Genomic DNA, 25,218 nt, shown 5'->3' with positions numbered 1-25,218 from the left:
ATGAGAATAGCTCTTATATCACATCCCATTCCTTCTGTATATGGTCATGTTCTGCTTTGTTTTATCTTTAAAGAAAAGAAGTTGTAAATTTTACTACAGATAGTGTAATCAATACTTTCCATTATGGTCTGTACCATTTATTGGATTTAAGAAATTCTTAACCACTGGAGGAGGAGAAAGTACATTCCTGTAGTTTCTTGTAAACATGTTTTGTCTGCTTTCTCTTGCCACAATACCCCGGAGTCTTAAGACTCTTGGTGACTCTTACTCTATTTTTCAGGAAAGTCTTGGCTATTTCTTGCCCTTTGTCCTTTCATATAAATTTTAGAATCAGGTTATTGAGTTTAAAAAAAAATGATATTGAGATTTTGATAATGATTGCATTCAACTTCTCTAATGATCAACATGGGAAGAACTGACAGTTTCACACTATTGGACCTTGCAATCAAAGTCATGGTAAATTCTCCCTTAATTTACATCTACATTCAGTGTCTTTTAATGAAGTTTTATTCTCTATAAGGAAATATTCTCCTATAAAATTTTGTATATCTCAATTTGTATATAGTGATAAGCATTTTTTCAGTTCAGTTCAGTTCAGTCGCTCAGTCCTGTCCAACTCTTTGCGACCCCATGAATCGCAGCACACCAGGCCTCCCTGGTCCATCACCAACTCCCACTATTGCTAGTGTGTAACACTGCAATTGACTTAATATTGTTAATCCAAAAAGTTTGGTGCCTCTACTAATTCTAAAATTTCTATTGGTATCTTTGGGATTTTCTGTACAGATAATTATGTGATCTGAAAACAATGATGCTTTCACTTTCATTTTTTTTTTCTTGTTTAATGTCAAGAGTGTTTACTACAATGTAGAACAGAAGTGGTGATAGTGTATAGTCTAAAAGTAACTGCTATAAATGTCTTTTAAATATTATAGTTTCTTTATTTTATGATGCTCTTCATTAAGGCACTGTATTTTAAATTTGTAATAATTTATTTTACTCACAACTGGATATGGATTTTTATCAAAACCTTTTTTTGGTCTATGGAAATAATTACATGTTTTATTGTTTTTCCTTTTATTTGTTCAATGGCAATCAATCCAACTATGTTAGGCTTACCTTTTTTTAATTCATTACTAGATTCATTTTGCTAATATAGTACTATGTGTTAAAAACTAGGATGATAAGTAATTTTCTTTTCTCCTATTACTTTCCTTTTCAGATCTTGGTGTTAAGGTTTTGTTAATCTAGTAAAACGAGATGACAAATAATCCTTCCTTTTCTATTCTCTGTAAAAGTATATGTAAGAATGGGATCATTTATGTTTTTAATATTTGGTAAGACTTGCTCCTAGGGCCACTTGAGTCTAGCATTTCATTCATGTAAAAATCTTAAGGTACTGGCTGAGTTCTTTAATTGGTAGTGAACTATTACGGCTTTCAAGTCAATCATGACTCTATTTTGGTAGGCCATTTCTAAATTTATTTTTATCAGTGTATTAGCAAGACAGTTGTCATATCTTATAATGCTAATTTAATCTCTGTAACATCTATATTATTTCTCCCTTTTCATTTGAAATATATGCATATATTCTTTGTATATATGTGTTTGTGTATTCATATTTGCATGCATATGAGTAGCCAAGTTTTTTTTTTTTTTAATCTATTTTATTCTTATTTTCACAGAACCAACTGCATAGGCTAGGTTATACTGTGGGTATAACAATCTGACTTTTAGTGGTTTAAACTTACTTGATTCATTGTACTTAATTTCTATTGCAATTCAGCATCCTTCTTTTTGTTTGTTTATTTTTAAATTATAGATCCTGTCACCAGGTTGTAGGCTGAAAGAACACCCTCCATCAGGGACTTCCTCACTAGTCACCAGTACCACCCGCACGCAAGCTGAATGCACACTCAAATTCTAAGTCACTGCTGTGCACAATTCCTTAGCCAAAATGAGCTGCAAGGCCATCCTTGAATTCAGTGTCATAGAAAGGAATTGGAATGAGAATAAAGATAAAAGGTGAAAAGTTCTTAAGATGTCCATGTAGACTTTTGACTTTATTGATACTCTCTTTTCATTGATTTCAGCTTTATATTTATATAAATATATCTGTATCTATATATCACATCTTCTTTATCCATTCATTTCTTTGTGGACACTGGTTGTTCCCATATCTTGGCTACTGTGAACTTGCTGGTGCTTGTTTTCATTCCCTGTGGATAATAACTCAGAAATGAGATTACTGGATCATGTAGTATTTCAATTTTTTTAATTTTTTGAGGAACCTCGATATTATTATCCATAGTGACCTTACCAATTTATATTCCCACTCTTAGTGCATGAGTGCACTTTTTTTTCCACACCCCTGCAAACACTTATTATCTCTTGTCTTTTTGCCGGTAGCCATTCTCACAAGTGTGAGTGATATCTCAGTGTGGCTTTGATTTGCATTTTCCTGATGATTAGTGATATTGAACACCTCTTCCTGCCCCTGTTGGCCCTCTGTATGTTTTTTTTTGGATAAATGTTTATTTAGATCCTCTGCCCACTTTTAAATTGGGTTTGGGTTATATGATCTCTTTAGGTCTTTTGGATATCAACCCCTTATCAGATACACGGTTTGCAAATATTTTCTCCCATTTCATGGGTGGCTTTTTCATTTTGTTGATGGCTTCTTTTGCTATACAGAAGCTTTTTACATTTTCTGAACAAAGCTAGGTTCTTTATAAAACTCTTTAAATTTGATGTCACTTCTAGTATGAAATTTTTGTATCCTTCCATCTTTTTAATCACAAAATCAAACATTAACTTTACTGTTTGCACACCCAATATTCATTTGGGATTATTCACCTTTATATTTTTCCATTTGTATTGAAAAATAATTGAAATATATCATATAAAGTTAAGCTGTACAGCATGACTAATTTATACATATTGTGGAATGATTACCACAATAGATTGAGTAAAAATACAGTAAAAAGAAAGGGAACAGACATTTTTCCTTGTGATGGGAGCTCTTAGGATCTACTCTATTAACAACTTTCCTGTATATCATAGAGCAGTGTAAACTGTGATCATTATTCACTTTCCATCCATAGTAATTATTTACCTTAAACCTGGGTTGTTTGTACCTTTTAATTGTTTCCTCCGATTCCTCCTCCTACCCAATTTCCTCCTATAAACAGAAGTCTGATCTCTTTTTCTATGAGTTTTGTGTTTGTTTGTTTTAAATTTGATTCTACTTATAAGCAAGATCATACAAGATTGGTCTTTTTCTGACTGGTTTATTTCACTTAGCATAATGCCTTCAAGGTCAAAATATACATTTTCATACATATTCTAATTACATCTGGCCACAGTATTCTTTTTTTTTATTTTGGCCACAGTATTCTTAATACATCAGCCTTCACAATGCAGTGGGACAACACCTTTTATATAACCCAGAAATTTCTATACTAAACAAATAACCAAGCTCAATAGAGAAGAGTTTTAAAGAAATTCAGGGGCTAATAACCTATTTTACACACATAGGATTCAAACCATATAAACACATATTCATGTTCTCTTTTTCTTACATACCAAGATTTCAAATGAAAAATATAAAGAATAATAATAGAAAATTAATAGAAAACATGAGAAATGTATATAACATATATAATGAAAGTTTCAACAATTGTATTGAGAGAGTTAAAAAATGTGAAAGGTAATACATCCTATCCTACATGGAAAGACTTAGATATTTTGGAGAAAGATAGCCATTCTCTCCAAATTAAGCTATTGCTGTAAAGCAAGTGAATGACAACAACGTTTTATTTCATATTAATGTTTTGGGTTCATTGTGGATCAGCTACGGTCTTACTAAATATATCTTCACTCTGGAGACTAGGAGAATGAAGCTGTTTCTATCTGGGACATTGCCATTTTTGTGGCAGAGGAAATAAAAAGTAGTGGAAATATGATGGCTGTTTCTCCTTGGAAGTGGCATCTTACTTCGTCTCATGAATCATTAATTAAAGCAAGTTACATTGGCAAGAATGATGTCAGTGTGGTAGGAAAGTACAATTTGCCACTGAATGTGTTTTTATTAGCTTCCTATTACTATGGTAACAAATTAGTACAATTTGTTATCTTATAGACTTATTATCTTGTTCTAGAAGTCAAAAGTCTTAAAATCAAAGTATCAACAAGGCTGCACTCCCTATGGATGATGTAGGTAGAACACTTTTCCTTGGTTATCCAGCTTCTAGAGGCCACTGTTTCTTGGTTAGTGGCTCCTTCCTCTATTTCAAAACCGGTAGCACAGTTTCTTCAAATTGCTCCTTCTCCTTCTCTCTCTTACCTTTGCCTTTGTCATCACGTTTTCCTCTTTTACAGCTACTCTCCTGTTTCTCTTTGACAAGTTCCTTTGTGATTACACTGGGCTTGATAGAAAAATCTAAAACAATGTCTCCATCTCAAGATTCAAAAACTAATCATATCTGCAGAGTTCTTTTCCCCATGTATATTAACATATTCACAGTCCCTAGGCATTAGGACATAGACATTTTTGGGAGATTAGTTTTCACCCTGAATAACAGTAGAAGAGTGGTAAATAACTGAAAATTAAGTAATTTATATGGGTTGTCCTCTTGATTTTAAAATTTACATCTCTGCTATTTACACAGAATATGCTCAGCACCCTTGTCCCCAGAAGTATATGGAAAGGTCCAACTTAGCATCAGAATCCATGTCCAGGATCACAAATTTTCTATGTCAGATTTGTATGTAGCCTTTCTTGGAGCAGAGATCAAAGAATTTAAAGGACACACTTAATAAGTACAGTGTGATTAAGCTAGGTGTCAGCAGTCTGTGAACTGAAAATTTACAGATGTACAAGCTGGACTTAGAAAAGACAAAGGAATCAGACATCAAATTGCCAACATCCTCTGGGTCACAGAAAAAGCAAGGGAATTCCAGAAAAACAACCACTTCTGCTTCATTGACTATGCTAAAACAACCGCTTATGCTTCATTGACTTTGACTGTGTGGATCACAACAAACTGGAAAATTCTTCAAGAGTTGTGAATAATAGACCACCTTACTTGCTTCCTGAGAAACCTGTATGCAGGACAAGAAGCAACAATTAGAACCAGACATGGAACAAGGACTGGTTCAAAATTGAGAGAGGAGTACATCAAAGTTGTATATTGTCATCTTGCTTATTTAACTTATATGCAGACTACATCATGAAAACTGTTAGGCTGGGTGACTCACAAGCTGGAAACAAGATTTCTCAGAGAAATATCAGCGACTTCAGATATGCAGATGATACCACTTTAATGGCAGAATGTGAAGAGGAATTAAAGAACCTCTTGATGAAAGTGAAAGAGGAGCATGAAAAAGCTGACAAAAACTCAACTTTCAAAAAACTATCATGGCACCTGGTCCTATAGCTTCATGGCAAGCAGATGGGGAAACAATAGAAACAGAGACAGATTTAATTTTCTTGGGCTCCAAAATCACTGCAGGCCAAAATGCTTGCTCCTTGGAAGAAGAGCTATGACAAACCTAATGCAGTTCAGTTCAGTTCAGTCACTCAGTCATGTCCAACTCTTTGAAACCCCATGGACTACAGCACTCCAGGCCTCCCTGTCCATCAACAACTCCCAAAGTTTACCCAAACCCATGTCCATTGAGTCGGTGATGGCAACCAACTATCTCATCCTCTGTCATCCTCTTCTCCTCTCGCCTTCAATTGAAAAACCAGCATCAGGGTCTTTTCAAAGGAGTTAGTTCTTCCCATCAGGTGGCCAAAGTATTGGAGTTTCAGTTTCAGCATCAGTCCTTCCAATGAATATTCAGGACTGATTTCCTTTAGGATTGACTGGTTGGATCTACTTGCAGTTCAAGGAACTCTCAAGAGTCTTCTCCAACACCACAGTTCAGAAACATCAATTCTTCAGTGCTCAGCTTTTGTAATAGTCCAACTCTCACATCCATACATGACTACTGGAAAAAGCATAGCTTTGACTACAGGAACCTTTGTTGGCAATGTAATATCTCTGCTTTTTAATACATTGTCTAGGTTGGTCATAACTTTTCTTCCAAGGAGCAAGTGTCTTTTAATTTCATGGCTGCAGTAAACATCTGCAGTGATTTTGGAGCCCCCCAAAATAGTCTGTCACATCTTCCATTCCTTCCCCATCTACTGCCATGAAGTGATGGGACCAGATGCCATGATCTTAGTTTTCTGAATGTTGAGCTTTAAGCCAACATTTTGACTCTCCTCTTTCACTTTCAAAAAGAGGTTCTTTAGTTCTTCTTTGCTTCCCACCATAAGGGTGGTGTCATCTATATATCTGAGGTTATGGATATTTTTCCCAGCAATCTTGATTCCAGAGTGTGCTTCAATCAGCTCAGCATTTCTGCATATAAGTTAAATAAGCAGGGTGACAATATACAGCCTTGACGTATTCCTTTCCCAGTTTGGAACCAGTCTGTTTTTCCATGTCCAGTTCTAAGTGTTGCTTCCTAACCAGTATACAGATTTCTCAGGAGGCAGGTCAGGTGGTCTGGTATTCCCATCTCTTTAAAAATTTTCCACAGTTTGCTGTGATCCACACAGTCAAAGTCTTTGGAATAGTCAATAAGGCAGAAATAGATGTTTTTCTGGAACTCACTTGCTTTTTCAATGATCCATGGATGTTGGCAATTTGATTTCTGGTTCCTCTGCCTTTTCTAAATCCAGCTTGAACATCTGGAAGTTCTTGATTCGCATCCTGTTGAAGCCTAGCCTGGAGAATTTTGAGCATTACTTTGTGCAGTACTTTGAGCATCCTTTGGCGTTGTCTAGACAGCGTATTAAAAAGCAGAGATATCAAATGCTGACAAAAGTTCATATGGTTAAAGTTATGGTTTGATAGACTTCCCTGATATCTCAGTTGCTAAAGAATCTACCTGCTATGTGTGAAACCCCAATTTGATTCTTGGATAAGAAAGATGCACTGGAGAAGGGATAGGCTACCAACTTCAGTATTCTTGGACTTTTCTGGTGGATCAGCTTTAACTAATCTGCTTGCAATGGGGGAGACCTGAATTCAGTCCCTGGATTGGGAAGATCCCCTGGAGAAGGGAAAGGCTACACACTCCAGTATTCTGGCCTGGAGAATTCCATTGACTGTATAGTCCATGGGGTGGCAAAGAGTCGGACATGACTGAGCGACTTTCACTTTCACATGTGCATGTGTTAGTTGGACCATAAAGAAGGCTGAGTGCAGAAGAACTGATGCTCTGGAACTGTGATGCTGGGGAAGACTCTTGAGAGTCCCTTGGAGAGAAGGAGATCAAACCAGTCAGTCATAAAGGAAATCAACCCTGACTTTGCATTGGAAGGACTGATGCTGTAGCTGAAGGTCCAATATTTTGGCCCCCTGATGTGAAGTGGTAACTCATTAGAAAAGTCCTTGATGCTGGGAAAGATTGAGGGCAAGAGGGGAAGAGGTTGAGACTTGATGGACGTGAGTTTGAGCAAACTCTGGGAGATCATGAAAACCAAGAAGCCTGGCTGCTGCAGTTCATGGGGTCGCAAAGAGTCGGACACGACTTAGCGACTGAATAACAACAAAACCACCACAGCAAAATCTGAGTAACTTACAACTATGTTATGTTTATGCTTAGCTTATTTTATGTGTCCATTGTGGGTCAATTTTTCCATTCCATATTCCTTGATTCTGCAGCCAGATTATAGAACTCACTAAGTTATAAATTACTTAGTTACAAGGATCTCATTTGTTATGTGGTACAGGTTTTAGCAAAGTAGGCCATTACTACTCATATTTTTCATATATAAGAGATTTTATTATTAGAAAAAATCACAGAGGAAAAGGAAACAGTAAATAATATGAATATCTGAATATATGTGTGCTTGTATATATATATATATGTTAAAAACACAAGTAAAAAAGTAAAAATGAGCAAAATTGGATCATTTGTAGAGATGTGGGTGGACCTAGAGGCTATCACAAGGAGTGAAGTAAGTCAGAAAGAGAAAAACAAATATCACATACTAACCTAGTTAATATAAGAGAGTTATATTAAGAATGTTTCTCGCAAAGAGTTGGACATGACTGAGCGACTAACACATGCACATACATAACTTATAGTTGTGAATCTAGAAAAATGGTACAGATGAACTAATTGCAAGGCAGGACTAGAAATGCAAACTTAGAGAATGGACACATGGTGGGGGGAGAAGGGGGAGTGGGAAGAATTGGGAGATAGGAGTGACGTATATACACTACTCTGTGTAAACGAGATAGCTAGTGGGGACCTGTTGTATAGTGCAGGGATCTCAGCTCGGTGGTGCTCTGGAATGACAGAAATGGGTGGGATGGGGGTAGGGCTGTGAGGGAGGTCTAAGAGGTAGGGGATATATGTATACATACAGCTGACTCACATTGTACAGCAAAAACTAACACAACCTCGTAAAGCAATTGTACTCCAATAAAAAGATAATAGAATAAGAAAAAAAGAAATAAAAGTTTGCATTGTCATGTCAGATTCACATGAAAGAGTCCTTACCCATTATGAAATGTTTTCTGATAATTTTGGTGTAACAAGTCATCATGTACAGTGGAGGCAGGGAAGGAAGACTAAGACATCGAGGGCATGTTCTCTGGTCTTTTATTTTCTGCCCTGGGCATGAGCTCCCTGGCCCAGAATAACAAAAGAGATTTCTAGTGAGAGTCATCAGATGCCTCAAACACAAAGAGAACATTTTGGTTATGAATCATACAGTTGTCGCTTAAGCACATTTTCCAAGGAGAGTACCTTGTAAATATAAAGATTCTAGGTTTGTTTTTGAAAAAGCAATACTAAACTTCAGGCAGTCTGCTAAAGGCATTCCATAGATAAAAGACTCTTCTGGTAGCAAAATAATTAGTCTATTTGCTAAGAGGTCCAATTATCAGCATGTTTTCAGGAAGATTAGCCTAGGTCATCTGCCTTTCTTCTCAAAATTTCCCACAGGTAAGAAGAGAAAAATGGGTCATGGTCCAGTTGCTTTAACTCTTTAAAACTTTGGTAAAATCAGAACATCAGAAATAAAAGTCTAAGGACTAATTTCATATGTGTAAGAAAACATGCTATAAAATAGACTAGTAAGTACATTTATTATAGTTTAATAAAATGTTCTAGAATCTAATAGATATGCGGGCAATTGGTACTGATAACAATTGTAGTGTAAAAAAACAACTTAAAGAACATATATTTTGCTTTACTAACATTATGAAAGCAGAAGTAACAACAAAATATTGACAAATTGATACTTACTATTTTTCCTTTGTCTATACCATGGTAAATTAATAAAAGGACTTTATAAATTAATTTACCAGCATGTTACAGTCCAAGGGGTCACAAAGAGTTGGATATGACTGAACAACTGAGTGCACACACACATGCGCACACACACACACATGAATGTTAAAGAATTATATATATGTACTTCTAGATGATCAGATGTAATGATTGCTAATATACTTGTGAAATAAAATAAGTATTTGTGTGCATGCACGTTGTGTCCAAATCTTTGCAACTCCATGAATGGTAGCCTCCAGGTTCTCTGTCCATGGGATTTTCCAGGCAAAAATACTGGAGTATTATTGACATTTCTTTCTCCAGGGGATCTTCCCTGCGTAGGGAAGATCAAACCCATGTCTCTTGCATCTCCTGCAGTGGCAGATGGAATCTTTACCACTGTGCCACCTAAGTAACCCTAATACAGGCATAGGCAAAGCTATAAAGTAAGAGTATAACACTATAAATTATAAAAGTGAAAAGTTGTAATAGCCAAATAAACTGCAATATGAGAAGAGCTAAGTATGCCAAAAGGTAGCAACTCTGTCAGCATGAAAAGCTAATTATCATGGATACCCTATGTGTAGATAGATCCAATGTCTCCATCTGCAGCCCTACTTCTAAGTTGTCTAACATATGAAAATTGATAAGAAATTCAAATTCCTTGTTGCACATGATAAAAGTAATAGCAAATATTTTTAAAATTTTGCACAGCAGGTAATATGATTACCTAGAAGTAAAAATAAACCTAAATTTTAATGCAAAGAAATAGCCCTAGTTAGCATATCTCAGGATTATACATACATGTTAACTAGGACAAAACTGCTATGATCCTAAAATGATACACTATATAGGTAATAAATCAGTGAGTAACAAATCAAAATTAATTTAATCTTCAATAATATAAGTGGATTTCATCTCCAGAATTTGATTTACGCATCATTGCTCTACAATAGCTTGCATTTGTTTAATTGTCTATAGAACTCCTCACTATAGCATAGACTCTGACCTTGGACCTCTTCCTTGTTTGATTGGCTTCAACTTAATGTTAAAAGATTAATGGTAGTTATTGGTGACTCCAAGGATTTTGTGACAATTTAAATTCAATAGTATTGGAATTTTTTCACTTAAATGATTATAATTTTCGGGAAAAGCAAGAGAGTTCCAGAAAAACATCTATTTCTGCTTTATTGATTATGCCAAAGCCTTTGACTGTGGGGATCACAATAAACTGTGGAAAATTCTTCAAGAGATGGGAATACCAGACCACCTGATCTGCCTCTTGAGAAATCTGTATGCAGGTCAGGAAGCAACAGTTAGAACTGGACATGGAACAACAGACTGGTTCCAAATAGGAAAAGGAGTACGTCAAGGCTGTATGTTGTCACCCTGCTTACTTAACTTACATGCAGAGTACATCATGAGAAACACTGGACAGGAAGAAGCACAAGCTGGAATCAATATTGCCGGCAGAAATATCAATAACCTCAGATATGCAGATGACACCACCCTTATGGCAGAAAGTGAAGAGCAACTCAAAAGCCTCTTGATGAAAGTGAAAGTGGAGAGTGAAAAAGTTGGCTTAAAGCTCAACATTCAGAAAACGAAGATCATGGCATCCGGTCCCATCACTTCATGGGAAATAGATGGGAAACAGTGGAAACAGTGTCAGACTATATTTTTCTGGGCTCCAAAATCACTGCAGATGGTGATTGCAGCCATGAAATTAAAAGACGCTTACTCCCTGGAAGTAAAGTTATGACCAACCTAGATAGCATATTCAAAAGCAGAGACATTACTTTGCCAACAAAGGTTCATCTAGTCAAGGCTATGGTTTTTCCTGTGGTCATGTATGGATGTGAGAGTTGGACTGTGAAGAAGGCTGAGTGCCGAAGAATTGATGCCTTTGAACTGTGGTGTTAGAGAAGACTCTTGAGAGTCCCTTGGACTGCAAGGAGATCCAACCAGTCCATTCTGAAGGAGATCAGCCCTGGGATTTCTTTGGAAGGAATGATGCTAAAGCTGACACTCCAGTACTTTGGCCACCTCATGCGAAGAGTTGACTCATTGGAAAAGACTCTGATACTGGGAGGGATTGGGGGCAGGAGGAGAAGGGGACGCCAGAGGATGAGATGGCTGGATGGCATCACTGACTCGATGGACGTGAGTCTGAGTGAACTCAGGGAGTTGGTGATGGACAGGGAGGCCTGGCGTGTTGTGATTCATGGGGTCGCAAAGAGTCAGACACGAATGAGCAACTGATCTGATCTGATCTGATTACTATTAGAATAGGTTTTACTTCAAAACTTAAAAATAACTTTAAAGGCTTTCTTTTTCTCCATCTTGATACTGTTATGTCCAAGGATAGCAAGTAGACATAAACATAATATGTTTTATTGCTGAGTCTTCACATAGTCATCTGTATAATGGAACCTAAGTATAGAGCCTTTAAATTTCAAATGCAAATGAGTTTATATACTGTGAATTATGAGAGCATTTCGGGGCACACAAAGGTCTTCAGAATATTTTGGTTCATGTGTAATTGCTGTAAACCTTTGATATAAACCATTTAGCTTTTGCTTTATTACTCTCCCATATGCTTGAAAGGTGGAAAACTATAAATTATATCCCAACACTAGGAGCAGAGCTATATCAACCTAAATTATTACAGTACAATAAAAACTGTGACATCACAGTCTCAGAATTTAAAAAAGAAGAAAGCTTTCAGTATATTGAGAAACCTAATTTAAAAGCTATTTTAATATTAACCCATTTAAATTGTTTCTTTTCAGTGTAATTATTCAAGGGCTGCTCATATTCCTTCCCTGTTTCAGGAGGGGAGGAGGGGGTTTTACATTGATGTTATCAATAAAATATGTATAGTGGCAGAACACAGTCTTGTAGAACTGAAATTGACAACTAGATTTTCAAGTTGTCAAGACAGGATCACTTATTGAGATCAGTTCAGTTCAGTAGATAACTCATGTCTGAATCTGTGACCCCACGGACTGCAGCACGCCAGGCTTCTCTGTCCATCACAAACTCCCAAAGCTTGCTCAAACTCATGTCCATTGAGTCAGTGATGCCATCAAACCATCTCATCTCCATTCGTCCCCTTCTCCTCCTCAGTTCAGTTCAGTTGCTCAGTTATGTCCAACTCTTTGCAACCCCACACACTGCAGCATGCCAGGCTTCCCTGTCCATCACCACCTCCCGGAGTTTACTCAAACTCCGGGAGTTGGTGATGCCATCGATGTCCATAGAGTCGGTGATGCCATCCAAACATCTCATCCTCTGTCATTCCCTTCTCCTCCTGCCTTCAATCTTTCCCAGCATCAGGGTCTTTTCCTATGAGTCAGTTTTTTGCATCAGATGGTCAAAGTATTGGAGCTTCAACTTCAGCATCAGTCCTTCCAATGAATATTTAGGACTGATTTCCTTTAGGATGGACTGGTTGAATCTCCTTGCAGTTACTCTCAAGAGTCTTCTCCAACACCACAGTTCAAAAGCATCAATTCTTTGGCACTCAGCTTTCTTCACAGTCCAACTCTCACATCCATACATGACTACTGGAAAAACCATAGTTTTGACTAGACAGACCTTTGTCGGCAAAGTAATGTCTCTGCTTTTTAATATGCTGTCTAGGTTGGTCATAGCTTTTCTTCCAAGGAGCAAGTGTCTTTTAATTTCATGGCTGCAGTCACCATCTGAAATGATTTTGGAGCCCAAGAAAATAAAGTCTGTCACTGTTTCCCAATCTATTTGCCATGTAGTGATGAGACTGGATGCCATGATCTTAGGATTTTTGAATGCTGAGTTTTAAGACAGCTTTTCACTCTCTTCTTTCACTTTCTTCAGGAGGCTGTTTAGTTCCTCTTTGCTTTCTGCCATAAGGGTGGTGTCATTTGCATATCTGAGTTTATTGATATTTCTGCCTGCAATCTTGAATCCAGCTTGTGCTTCATCCAGCCTGGCATTTCACCTGATGTGCTCTGCATATATGTTAAATATGCAAGGTGATAATATACAGCCTTGATATACTCTGTTCCCAATTTGGAACCAGTCCATTGTTCCATGTCTAATTCTAATTATTGTTTCTTGACCTGTATACAGGTTTTTCAGGGGGCTGGTAAGGTAGTCTGTATTTCTTATCTTTTGGAGAGTTTTGCAGTTTGTTGTGATCCACACAGTCAGAGGATTTAGCATAGACAAGGAAGCAGAAGTAGATGTTTTTCTGGAACTCTGTTGCTTTTTTGATGATCCAGTGGACGTTGCCAATTTGATGTCTGGTTCCTCTGCCTTTCCTAAATCCAGCTTGAACATCTGGAAGTTCTCGGTTAACATAATGTTGAAGCCTGTCTTAGAGAATTTAGAGCAGTACTTTGCTAGTCTTGAGATGAGTGCAATTATGCAGTAGATTGAACATTCTTTGAAATGTTGGAATAAAACTGACATTTTCCAGTCCTGTGGGCACTGCTGAGTTTTCCAAATTTGCTGGCATATTGCATGCAGCACTTTCACAGCATCATCTTTCAGGATTTGAAATAGCTCAACTGGAATTCCATCACCTCCACTAGCTTTGTTCATAGTGATGCTTCCTAAGGCCCATTTGACTTCTTACTCCAGAACGTCTGGCTCTAGGTGAATGATCACCCCATGGTGATTGTCTGGGTCATTAAGATCTCTTTGTACAGTTCTGTGTATTCTTGCTACCTCTTCTTAATATCTTTTGCTTCTGTTAGGTCCATACCATTTCTGTCCTTTATCGAGCCTATGTTTGCATGCCATATTCCCTTGATATCTCTAATTTTCTTGAAGAGATCTCTAGTCTTTCCCATTCTATTGTTTTCCTTACTTCTTTGCACTGATCACTTAGAAAGGCTTTCTTATCTGTCCTTGCTATTCTTTGGGACTCTGCCTTCAAATGGATATATCTTTCCTTTTCTCCTTTGCCTTTCATTTTTCTTCTTTTCTCAGTTATTTGCAAGGCCTCCTCTGACAACCATTTTACCTTTTTGCATTTCTTTTTCTTGGGGATGGTTTTGATCACCACCTCCTATACAATGTTACAAAACTCCAACAAAACATGGTCCACTGGAGAAGGGAATGGCAAATCACTTCAGTATTCTCACCCTGAGAATCCCATGAACAGTATGAAAAGGCAAAGATATGACACTGAAAGATGAACTCCCCAGGTTGGTAGGTGCCCAATATGCTACTGGAGAAGAGTGGAGAAATAGCTGCAGAGAGAATGAAGAGGCTGAGCCAAAGTGAACACAATGCCCAGTTGAGTATGTGACTGGTGATGAAAGTAAACTCTAATGCAGTAAAGAACAATATTGCATAGGAACCTGGAATGTTAGGTCCATGAATCAAGGTAAATTGAAAGTGGTCAAACAGAAGATGGCAATAGTGAACATCGACATTTTAGGAATCAGTGAACTAAAATGGACCAGAATGGGTGAACTTAATTCAGATGACCATTATATCTACTACTGTGGGCAAAAATCCCTTAGAAGAAATGGAGTAGGCCTCATAGTCAATAAAAGAGCCCAAAATAAAGTACTTAGGCGCAATCTCAAAAATGACAGAATGATCTCTGTTCATTTCCAAGGCAAACTTAATGAGATAGAAGACCAAATTTTAATATGACAAATATGCACTCTATTTTCACTATAAAACATTTCTTACTACCCACTTGGTGGCATTTCTTAGCTTTTGTTTCATTGTTAAGCATATTAAAATTCACTTTTTTTTCTCATTACTAGAATATAGGTAAATCAACTCAAGGAATGTATTGTACTTTCTGATCAAAGAAGAAAATGATGCCAGGCTATAACAAGCAATTTAATTTTAATGGTTTTATCCGTGCCCAAGGTCATAACAAAGTTTAAATTAAAAAGTTAAAATAAAACTACAGCAAAACACTAATGATAATGCCCTAAATATGGCCAGGGCCAAATAACATTTGTCAGAGAGTACTTTCAATGCATCCCAGTGTTAATTTTTAAAATTTTGCTTTAGAATAGTAACTTAGCTTAAATAAGGTATAGAAAATTAAATATTACAGACATAAAAAAAATGCATGAGTCTTTGCCCCTGAATAAGTAAGCTAAGATGTTCATGGAATTTAAATCTCTAACTTAGAACTGTTTAAGTGGATTTTAGTAAATACTGTGTTGTTAACTTATTGTTATTTTCTAACTAAGGAGATAAAAATTTGGTACTTTGTTTTACTCAATTTTTGCTGCATTAAAAAAAAAAGATTTATACCACCTAGGGTGTGGGAGTACTTAAATACTCAATTTGGTCTACTGTTTGAGTAATGATTGGGCTTCCCTGGTAGCTCAGCTGGTAAAGAATCTGCCTGCAATGCAGGAGACCAGGAAGGTCAGGAAGGTCAGGAAGATTCCCTGGAGAAGGGAATGGCTACCCACTCCAGTATTGGACTTGGTAAACATTTGAGATGTTATAGTAAATGTTCTATTGATTAGTAAATATTTAAAAAGCTAGAAAAATATTTCAAAATAACATCTATTTTAAATTATAATGCCTTTAGAATTTGTGCTTTTTGTTGTTTTAATCTAAATATATTTCATGTTAAGTGAAATAAATATCCTAGATTAAAACTTCCTTTAAGATAAACTAAGACCATTTCTGCTTAATAGATATGCTATGCCCATTTATATACTTGATTTTTCAAGAACTATTTTAATTATTTCATGTTAATAGGCACTGAGCAATAGAAAGCTTTCAAAGTACTTTTGGTTCAATAATGATTTTACATATTGACCCTAGTATTCCACTGATAAATGGTAAAAGCAACTAATAAAATATGGAGAATAATAGAAGACTCAAAAAATTATTAGCTAATGTCTCTTAATTCCTTTATTATTTTAACATCCACTGATATTATATGCCAATCTTTTATTTGCTCACTATTTATTAACATCTAATGATTTTAGTTGAAGCAAGGGCTTGTTCTTGGTTGCCCTTGTGGGAAAATGTAGGTATAATTCTTTTGCCCCCTTATTTAACAGTAAATTTATATATTTATGGGGAAAAATGGGATAAAATTAGCCATGACCATAGTCCATTGACATGAGAAAATTAGATCACTGCACAAAGTTAGAAAATGTTCAGAGAGTTATTTCATTAAATAGGATTAATAAGTTTTGATTCAGTGTTAAAATTTAAAAGCTGGTAAGAGTTCTTTTCTTTTATTGAGCCTAATAAATTCCAGTTGAATATTATACTGTGAGAATATCAGTAACACTGCAACAGATGAGTCAAAATCAGAATTGGCAATCCTTAAAGATTCAGTTCCTAATTTCCTTTACAGTTTTATCAAGCCCCCAGATTCCCAAACAAAATTGGGACAGTGAAAATATCCTAAAATAGTTTTACATAAAAATTAAATTTAAAGTTCTGGAAAAAAGACATATAATTCCCTGAAAATGTTGATAGACCACAAAACAAACTGGCAATGTACAAAAACAGCCCTGAAAAAAATACATTAAGTGGGATTCACGATTTTCCAGCAGATCATTGTTTTAATTTATGGATCATTTTCAGATTAGCCAGCTTGATATAACATATCATCTGGCAGTATACAAGTATTTTATAACATTTTCAAAAGTTTGTACTTCAAAGTTTTTCTCTTTTTGTATTATTTTCCTCTTGCTGCATAACACAAAAATAGAAGCTTAAAACAAGAGCCATTTATGAGCTCACTGTTCTGAGTTTCAGAAGTCTAGCACAGGTTGACTGTATCCTCCGCTCAGGGTCTTCTCAACGGTGACACCCGAAGGTGTCAGGGGATCACATTCCTGTTTCCCTGGAAGCTATGGTGAAGAATTACCAATGGGATTATTCAGGTTGTTGGCAGACTTCATTTCTGCTGGTTGTAGGACTGAGGTAGCTGTTTCTTTGTTAGCTGTTAGCTGAGGTCATTCTCAGTAACTAGAGGATGCTTTTAAGTCCTTGCCGTATGGCCTCCTGTATCTTCAAAGCCAAAAATGGAAACTCTCCTTCTGGTAAAGCCTCCTCATACTTTTAATCCCTAACTTCTTCCTCAGTGACCAACTACAGAAAATTCTCTGCTCATAAAGGGGTCATCTGATTAGATTAAATATGCCCTAGAATATGTCCCAAAGAAGGCAATGGCACTACACTCCAGTACTCTTGACGCGACTTAGCAGCAGCAGCAGCAGAATATCTCCGTTTCTTAAAGTCTACTCTGCAATAGGTCTTCCCTGTAGCTCAAATGGTAAAGAATCTGCCTGCAAGGCAGGAGACCCCAGTTCGATCCCTGGGTCAGGAAGAACCCTCAGTAGAAAGGATAAGCATTCCACGCCAGTATTCTTGCCTGGAGAATCCCATGGGCAGAGGAGCCTGGCAGGCTACAGTCCATGGGATAGCAGAGTCAGACTCAACTGAGAGACTAACACTACTACTACTACTCTGCAATATACAATAACCTAATCACGGGAATAAAGTCCATCACATTCATTCCTCAGGGACTGGGAAGATTGCATGGGTAGTGGGCAGAAATCTTAGGGGACATCTTAGAATTCTGCTGACTACAGATTATCATTGGTTATTTTCCTATTGGTAATCATCCAAATGGTAGCAAAATATATATCATACTGCTGCTACTGCTGCTAAGTTGCTTCAGTCGTGTCCGACTCTGTGCGACCCCATAGACGGCAGCCCACTAGGCTCCTCTGTCCCTGGGATTCTCCAGGCAAGAATACTGGAGTGGGGTGCCATTTCCTTCTCCAATGCATGAAAGTGAAAAGTGAAAGTGAAGTTGCTCAGTCGTGCCTGATTCTTAGCTACCCTATGGACTGAAGCCTACCAGGCTCTTCCATCCATAGGATTTTCCAGGCAAGAGTACTGAAGTGGGGTGCCATTGCCTTCTCCGAATATATATCATAGAGAAGTGAAAACTTTTCAGATAAAATGAATTAAAACAACTCCTAAATTGTTGTCTTTTGGGGTATATGTCTGTGTGCTTGCCTGTGTGTGTCTACATGCTTGAGTTTCATTCTACATTTAAAATTTTTTGTGTGTGCTACGGCCAAAGGATCATACTACAACTAACATATCAGAGTAGGGACTTACAGGAAAGACTTAAGTTATCTTTTTTTTTTATTTTATTTTTAAACTTTACATAATTGTATTAGTTTTGCCAAATATCAAAATGAATCCCCCACAGGTATACATGTGTTCCCCACCCTGAACCCTCCTCCCTCCTCCCTCTCCATACCATCCCTCTGGGTCATCCCAGTGCACTAGCCCCAAGCATCCAGTATCGTGCATCGAACCTGGACTGGCAACTCGTTTCATACATGATATTTTACATGTTTCAATGCCATTCTCCCAAATCTTCCCACCCTCTCCCTCTCCCATAGAGTCCATAAGACTGTTCTATACATCAGTGTCTCTTTTGCTGTCTCGTACACAGGGTTACCATCTTTCTAAATTCCATATATATGCATTAGTATACTGTATTGGTGTTTTTCTTTCTGGCTTACTTCACTCTGTATAATAGGCTCCAGTTTCATCCACCTCATTAGAACTGATTCAAATGTATTCTTTTTAATGGCTGAGTAATACTCCATTGTGTATATGTACCACTGCTTTCTTATCCATTCATCTGCTGATGGACATCTAGGTTGCTTCCATGTCCTGGCTATTATAAACAGTGCTGCGATGAACATTGGGGTACACGTGTCTCTTTCCCTTCTGGTTTCCTCAGTGTGTATGCCCAGCAGTGGGATTGCTGGATCATAAGGCAGTTCTATTTCCAGTTTTTTAAGGAATCTCCACACTGTTCTCCATAGTGGCTGTACTAGTTTGCATTCCCACCAACAGTGGAAGAGGGTTCCCTTTTCTCCACACCCTCTCCAGCATTTATTGCTTGTAGACTTTTGGATCGCAGCCATTCTAACTGGTGTGAAATGGTACCTCATTGTGGTTTTGATTTGCATTTCTCTGATAATGAGTGATGTTGAGCATCTTTTCATGTGTTTGTTAGCCATCTGTATGTCTTCTTTGGAGAAATGTCTGTTTCGTTCTTTGGCCCATTTTTTGATTGGGTCATTTATTTTTCTGGAGTTGAGCTGTAGGAGTTGCTTGTATATTTTTGAGATTAGTTGTCTGTCAGTTGCTTCATTTACTATTATTTTCTCCCATTCTGAAGGCTGTCTTTTCACCTTGCTAATAGTTTCCTTTGATGTGCAGAAGCTTTTAAGGTTAATTAGGTCCCATTTGTTTATTTTTGCTTTTATTTCCAATATTCTGGGAGGTGGGTCATAGAGGATCCTGCTGTGATGTATGTCCGAGAGTGTTTTGCCTATGTTCTCCTCTAGGAGTTTTATAGTTTCTGGTCTTACATTTAGATCTTTAATCCATTTTGAGTTTTTTTGTGTGTATGGTGTTAGAAAGTGTTCTAGTTTCATTCTTTTACAAGTGGTTGACCAGATTTCCCAGCACCACCTGTTAAAGAGATTGTCTTTAATCCATTGTATATTCTTGCCTCCTTTGTCAAAGATAAGGTGTCCATATGTGCTTGGATTTATCTCTGGGCTTTCTATTTTGTTCCATTGATCTATATTTCTGTCTTTGTGCCAGTACCATACTGTCTTGATAACTGTGGCTTTGTAGTAGAGCCTGAAGTCAGGTAGGTTGATTCCTCCAGTTCCATTCTTCTTTCTCAAGATCGCTTTGGCTATTCAAGGTTTTTTGCATTTCCATACAAATTGTGAAATTATTTGTTTCTAGCTCTGTGAAGAATACTGTTGGTAGCTTGATAGGGATTGCATTGAATCTATAAATTGCTTTGGGTAGTATACTCATTTTCACTATATTGATTCTTCCAATCCATGAACATGGTATATTTCTCCATCTGTTAGTGTCCTCTTTGATTTCTTTCACCAGTGTTTTATAGTTTTCTATATATAGGTCTTTAGTTTCTTTAGGTAGATATATTCCTAAGTATTTTATTCTTTCCGTTGCAATGGTGAATGGAATTGTTTCCTTAATTTCTCTTTCTGTTTTCTCATTATTAGTGTAGAGGAATGCAAGGGATTTCTGTGTGTTGATTTTATATCCTGCAACTTTACTATAGTCATTGATTAGTTCTAGTAATTTTCTGGTGGAGTCTTTAGGGTTTTCTATGTAGAGGATCATGTCATCTGCAAATAGTGAGAGTTTTACTTCTTCTTTTCCAATTTGGATTCCTTTTATTCCTTTTTCTGCTCTGATTGCTGTGGCCAAAACTTCCAAAACTATGTTGAATAGTAATGGTGAAAGTGGGCACCCTTGTCTTGTTCCTGACTTTAGAGGAAATGCTTTCAATTTTTCACCATTGAGGATAATGTTTGCTGTGGGTTTGTCATATATAGTTTTGATTATGTTGAGGTATGTTCCTTCTATTCCTGCTTTCTGGAGAGTTTTGATCATAAATGGATGTTGAATTTTGTCAAAGGCTTTCTCTGCATCTATTGAGATAATCATATGGTTTTTATTTTTCAATTTGTTAATGTGGTGTATTACATTGATTGATTTGTGGATATTGAAGAATCCTTGCATCCCTGGGATAAAGCCCACTTGGTCATGGTGTATGATCTTTTTAATGTGTTGTTGGATTCTGATTGCTAGAATTTTGTTAAGGATTTTTGCATCTATGTTCATCAGTGATATTGGCCTGTAGTTTTCTTTTTTTGTGGCATCTTTGTCAGGTTTTGGTATTAGGGTGACGGTGGCCTCATAGAATGAGTTTGGAAGTTTACCATCCTCTGCAATTTTCTGGAAGAGTTTGAGCAGGATAGGTGTTAGCTCTTCTCTAAATTTTTGGTAGAATTCAGCTGTGAAGCCGTCTGGACCTGGGCTTTTGTTTGCTGGAAGATTTTTGATTACAGTTTCAATTTCCGTGCTTGTGATGGGTCTGTTAAGATTTTCTATTTCTTCCTGGTCCAGTTTTGGAAAGTTGTACTTTTCTAAGAATTTGTCCATTTCTTCCACGTTGTCCATTTTATTGGCATATAATTGTTGATAGTAGTCTCTTATGATCCTTTGTATTTCTGTGTTGTCTGTTGTGATCTCTCCATTTTCATTTATAATTTTATTGATTTGATTTTTCTCCCTTTGTTTCTTGATGAGTCTGGCTAATGGTTTGTCAATTTTATTTATCCTTTCAAAGAACCAGCTTTTGGCTTTGTTGATTTTTGCTATGGTCTCTTTTGTTTCTTTTGCATTTATTTCTGCCCTAATTTTTAAGGTTTCTTTCCTTCTACTAACCCTGGGGTTCTTCATTTCTTCCTTTTCTAGTTGCTTTAGGTGTAGAGTTAGGTTATTTATTTGACTTTTTTCTTGTTTCTTGAGGTGTGCCTGTATTGCTATGAACTTTCCCCTTAGGACTGCTTTTACAGTGTCCCACAGGTTTTGGGTTGTTGTGTTTTCATTTTCATTCGTTTCTATGCAAATTTTGATTTCTTTTTTGATTTCTTCTGTGATTTGTTGGTTATTCAGCAGCGTGTTGTTCAGCCTCCATATGTTGGAATTTTTAATAGTTTTTCTCCTGTAAATGAGATCTAATCTTACCACATTGTGGCCAGAAAAGATGCTTGGAATGATTTCTATTTTTTTGAATTTACCAAGGCTAGCTTTATGGCCCAGGATGTGATCTATCCTGGAGAAGGTTCCATGTGCGCTTGAGAAGAAGGTGAAATTCATTGTTTTGGGATGAAATGTCCTATAGATATCAATTAGGTCTAACTGGTCTATTGTATCGTTTAAAGTTTGTGTTTCCTTGTTAATTTTCTGTTTAGTTGATCTATCATAGGTGTGAGTGGGGTATTAAAGTCTCCCACCATTATTGTGTTATTGTTAATTTCTCCTTTCATACTTGTTAGCATTTGTCTTACATACTGCGGTGCTCCCGTGTTGGGTGCATATATATTTATAATTGTTATATCTTCTTCTTGGATTGATCCTTTGATCATTATGTAGTGACCTTCTTTGTCTCTTTTCACAGCCTTTGTTTTAAAGTCTATTTTATCTGATATGAGTATTGCTACTCCTGCTTTCTTTTGGTCCCTATTTGCATGGAAAATCCTTTTCCAGCCCTTCACTTTCAGTCTGTATGTGTCCCCTGTTTTGAGGTGGGTCTCTTGTAGACAACATATGTAGGGGTCTTGTTTTTATATCCATTCAGCCAGTCTTTGTCTTTTGGTTGGGGCATTCAACCCATTTACGTTTAAGGTAATTACTGATAAGTATGATCCCGTTGCCATTTACTTTATTGTTTTGGGTTTGAATTTATACACAATTTTTGTGTTTCCTGTCTAGAGAATATCCTTTAGTATTTGTTGGAGAGTTGGTTTGGTGGTGCAGAATTCCCTCAGCTTTTGCTTGTCTGAAAAGCTTTTGATTTCTCCTTCATACTTGAATGAGATCTTTGCTGGGTACAATAATCTGGGCTGTAGGTTATTTTCTTTCATCATTTTAAGTATGTCTTGCCATTCCCTCCTGGCTTGAAGAGTTTCTATTGAAAGATCAGCTGTTATCCTTATGGGAATTCCCTTGTGTGTTATTTGTTGTTTTTCCCTTGCTGCTTTTAATATTTGTTATTTGTGTTTGATCTTTGTTAATTTGATTAATATGTGTCTTGGGGTGTTTCTCCTTGGGTTTATCCTGTTTTGGACTCTCTGGGTTTCTTGGACTTGGGTGATTATTTCCTTCCCCATTTTAGGGAAGTTTCCAACTATTATCTCCTCAAGTATTTTCTCATGATCTTTCTTTTTGTCTTCTTCTTCTGGGACCCCTATAATTTGAATGTTGTAGCGTTTAATATTGTCCTGGAGGTCTCTGAGATTGTCCTCATTTCTTTTAATTCGTTTTTCTTTTATCCTCTCTGATTCATTTATTTCTACCATTCTATCTTCTAATTCACTAATCCTATCTTCTGCCTCTGTTATTCTACTATTTGTTGCCTCCAGAGTGTTTTTAATTTCATTTATTGCATTATTCATTATATATTGACTCTTTTTTATTTCTTCTAGGTCCTTGTTAAACCTTTCTTGCATCTTCTCAATCCTTGTCTCCAGGCTATTTATCTGTGATTCCATTTTAATTTCAAGATTTTGGATCAATTTCACTATCATTATTCGGAATTCTTTATCAGGTAGATTCCCTATCTCTTCCTCTTTTGTTTGGTTTGGTGGGCATTTATCCTGTTCCTTTATCTGCTGGGTATTCCTCTGTCTCTTCATCTTGTTTAAATTGCTGAGTTTGGGGTGTCCTTTCTGTATTCTGGCAGTTTGTGGAGTTCTCTTTATTGTGGCATTTCCTTGCTGTGTGTGGGTTTGTACAGGTGGCTTGTCAAGGTTTCCTGGTTAGGGAAGCTTGTGTTGGTGTTCTGGTGGGTGGAGCTGTATTTCTTCTCTCTGGAGTGTAATGAAATGTCCAGTAATGAGTTATGAGATGTCTATGGTTTTGGGGTGACTTTGGGCAGCCTGTATCTTGAAGCTCAGGGCTGTGTTCCTTTGTTGCTGGAGAATTTGCTTGGTATGTCTTGCTCTGGAACTTGTTGGCCCTTGAGTGGTGCTTGGTTTCAGTGTCGGTATGGAGGCATTTGATGAGCTCCTGTCAATTAATGTTCCTTGGAGTCAGGAGTTCCCTGGAGTCAGGGTTTGGACTTAAGCCTCCTGCTTCCAGTTATTGGTCTTATTTTTACAGTAGTTTCAAAACTTCTCCTTCTATACAGCACCATTGATAAAACATCTACATTAAAGATGAAAAGTTTCTCTACTGTGAGGGTCACTCAGAGAGGTTCACGGCGTTACATGGAGAAGAGAAGAGGGAGGAGGGAGTTAGAGGTGACCCAAATGAGATGAGGTGGAATCAATAGTGGAGAGAGTGGGCTAGCCAGTAGTCACTTCCTTATGTGCACTCCACAACTGGACCGCTCAGAGATGTTCATGGAGTTATACAGAGAAGAGAAGGAGGAAGGAGACAGAGGTGGCCAGAAGGATACAAGGGGGGAATGAAAAGGAGGGAGACAGATCCAGCCAGTAATCAGTTCCCTAAGTGTTCTCCACCGTCTGGAACACACAGAAATTCACAGAGTTGGGTAGAGTAGAGAGTGGTTAGGGAGGAGACACAGGCGACCTGGTGGAGAAAAAGGAGAGTCCAAAGGGAGAGAGAACAGTCAAGACAGTAATCTCGCTCCCTAGTGAAAAATGGGTCCTGAAAGTTGGGTTCTTAAAGGTACAAAATTGGTAACAAATACATAAAAGTAAAAATTAAAAATCTAGAGTAGAGTTTGGAATTTCAAAAATACGATGTTAAAGAAAAGGAGGAAAAGAAAGAGAGAAAAAACGAACAAAGAAAAACAAACAAGGTCGCGAAAATTATAAAGAAAATACAGGTACAAAATTGATAACTAGTACCAAAAAGCAAAAATTAAAAATCTAGAGTAGGGTTTGGAATTTCAAAAATACGATGTTAAAGAAAAGAAGAAGGAAAAGAAAGAGAGAAAAAACGAACAAAGAAAAACAAACAAGGTCGCGAAAATTATAAAGAAAATACAGGTACAAAATTGATAACTAATACCAAAAGGCAAAAATTAAAAATCTAGAGTAGAGTTTGGAATTTCAAAAATACAATGTTAAAAAAAAGAAGAAGAAAAATAAAGAGAGAAAACAAACTAACAAACAAAAACAAACAATGTCGCAAAAATTATAAAGAAAATACAGGTACAAAATTGATATCAAATACCAAAAAGCATAAATTAAAAATCTAGAGTAAAGTTTGGAATTTCAGATATACAATGTTATATAAAAGGAGAAGAGAAAGAAACAGAGGGAAAAA

Source organism: Bubalus bubalis, chromosome 1 (genome assembly GCF_019923935.1).
Source record: "Bubalus bubalis isolate 160015118507 breed Murrah chromosome 1, NDDB_SH_1, whole genome shotgun sequence".
Classification (NCBI taxonomy): domain Eukaryota; kingdom Metazoa; phylum Chordata; class Mammalia; order Artiodactyla; family Bovidae; genus Bubalus; species Bubalus bubalis.
This window is presented reverse-complemented; position numbering follows the sequence as displayed.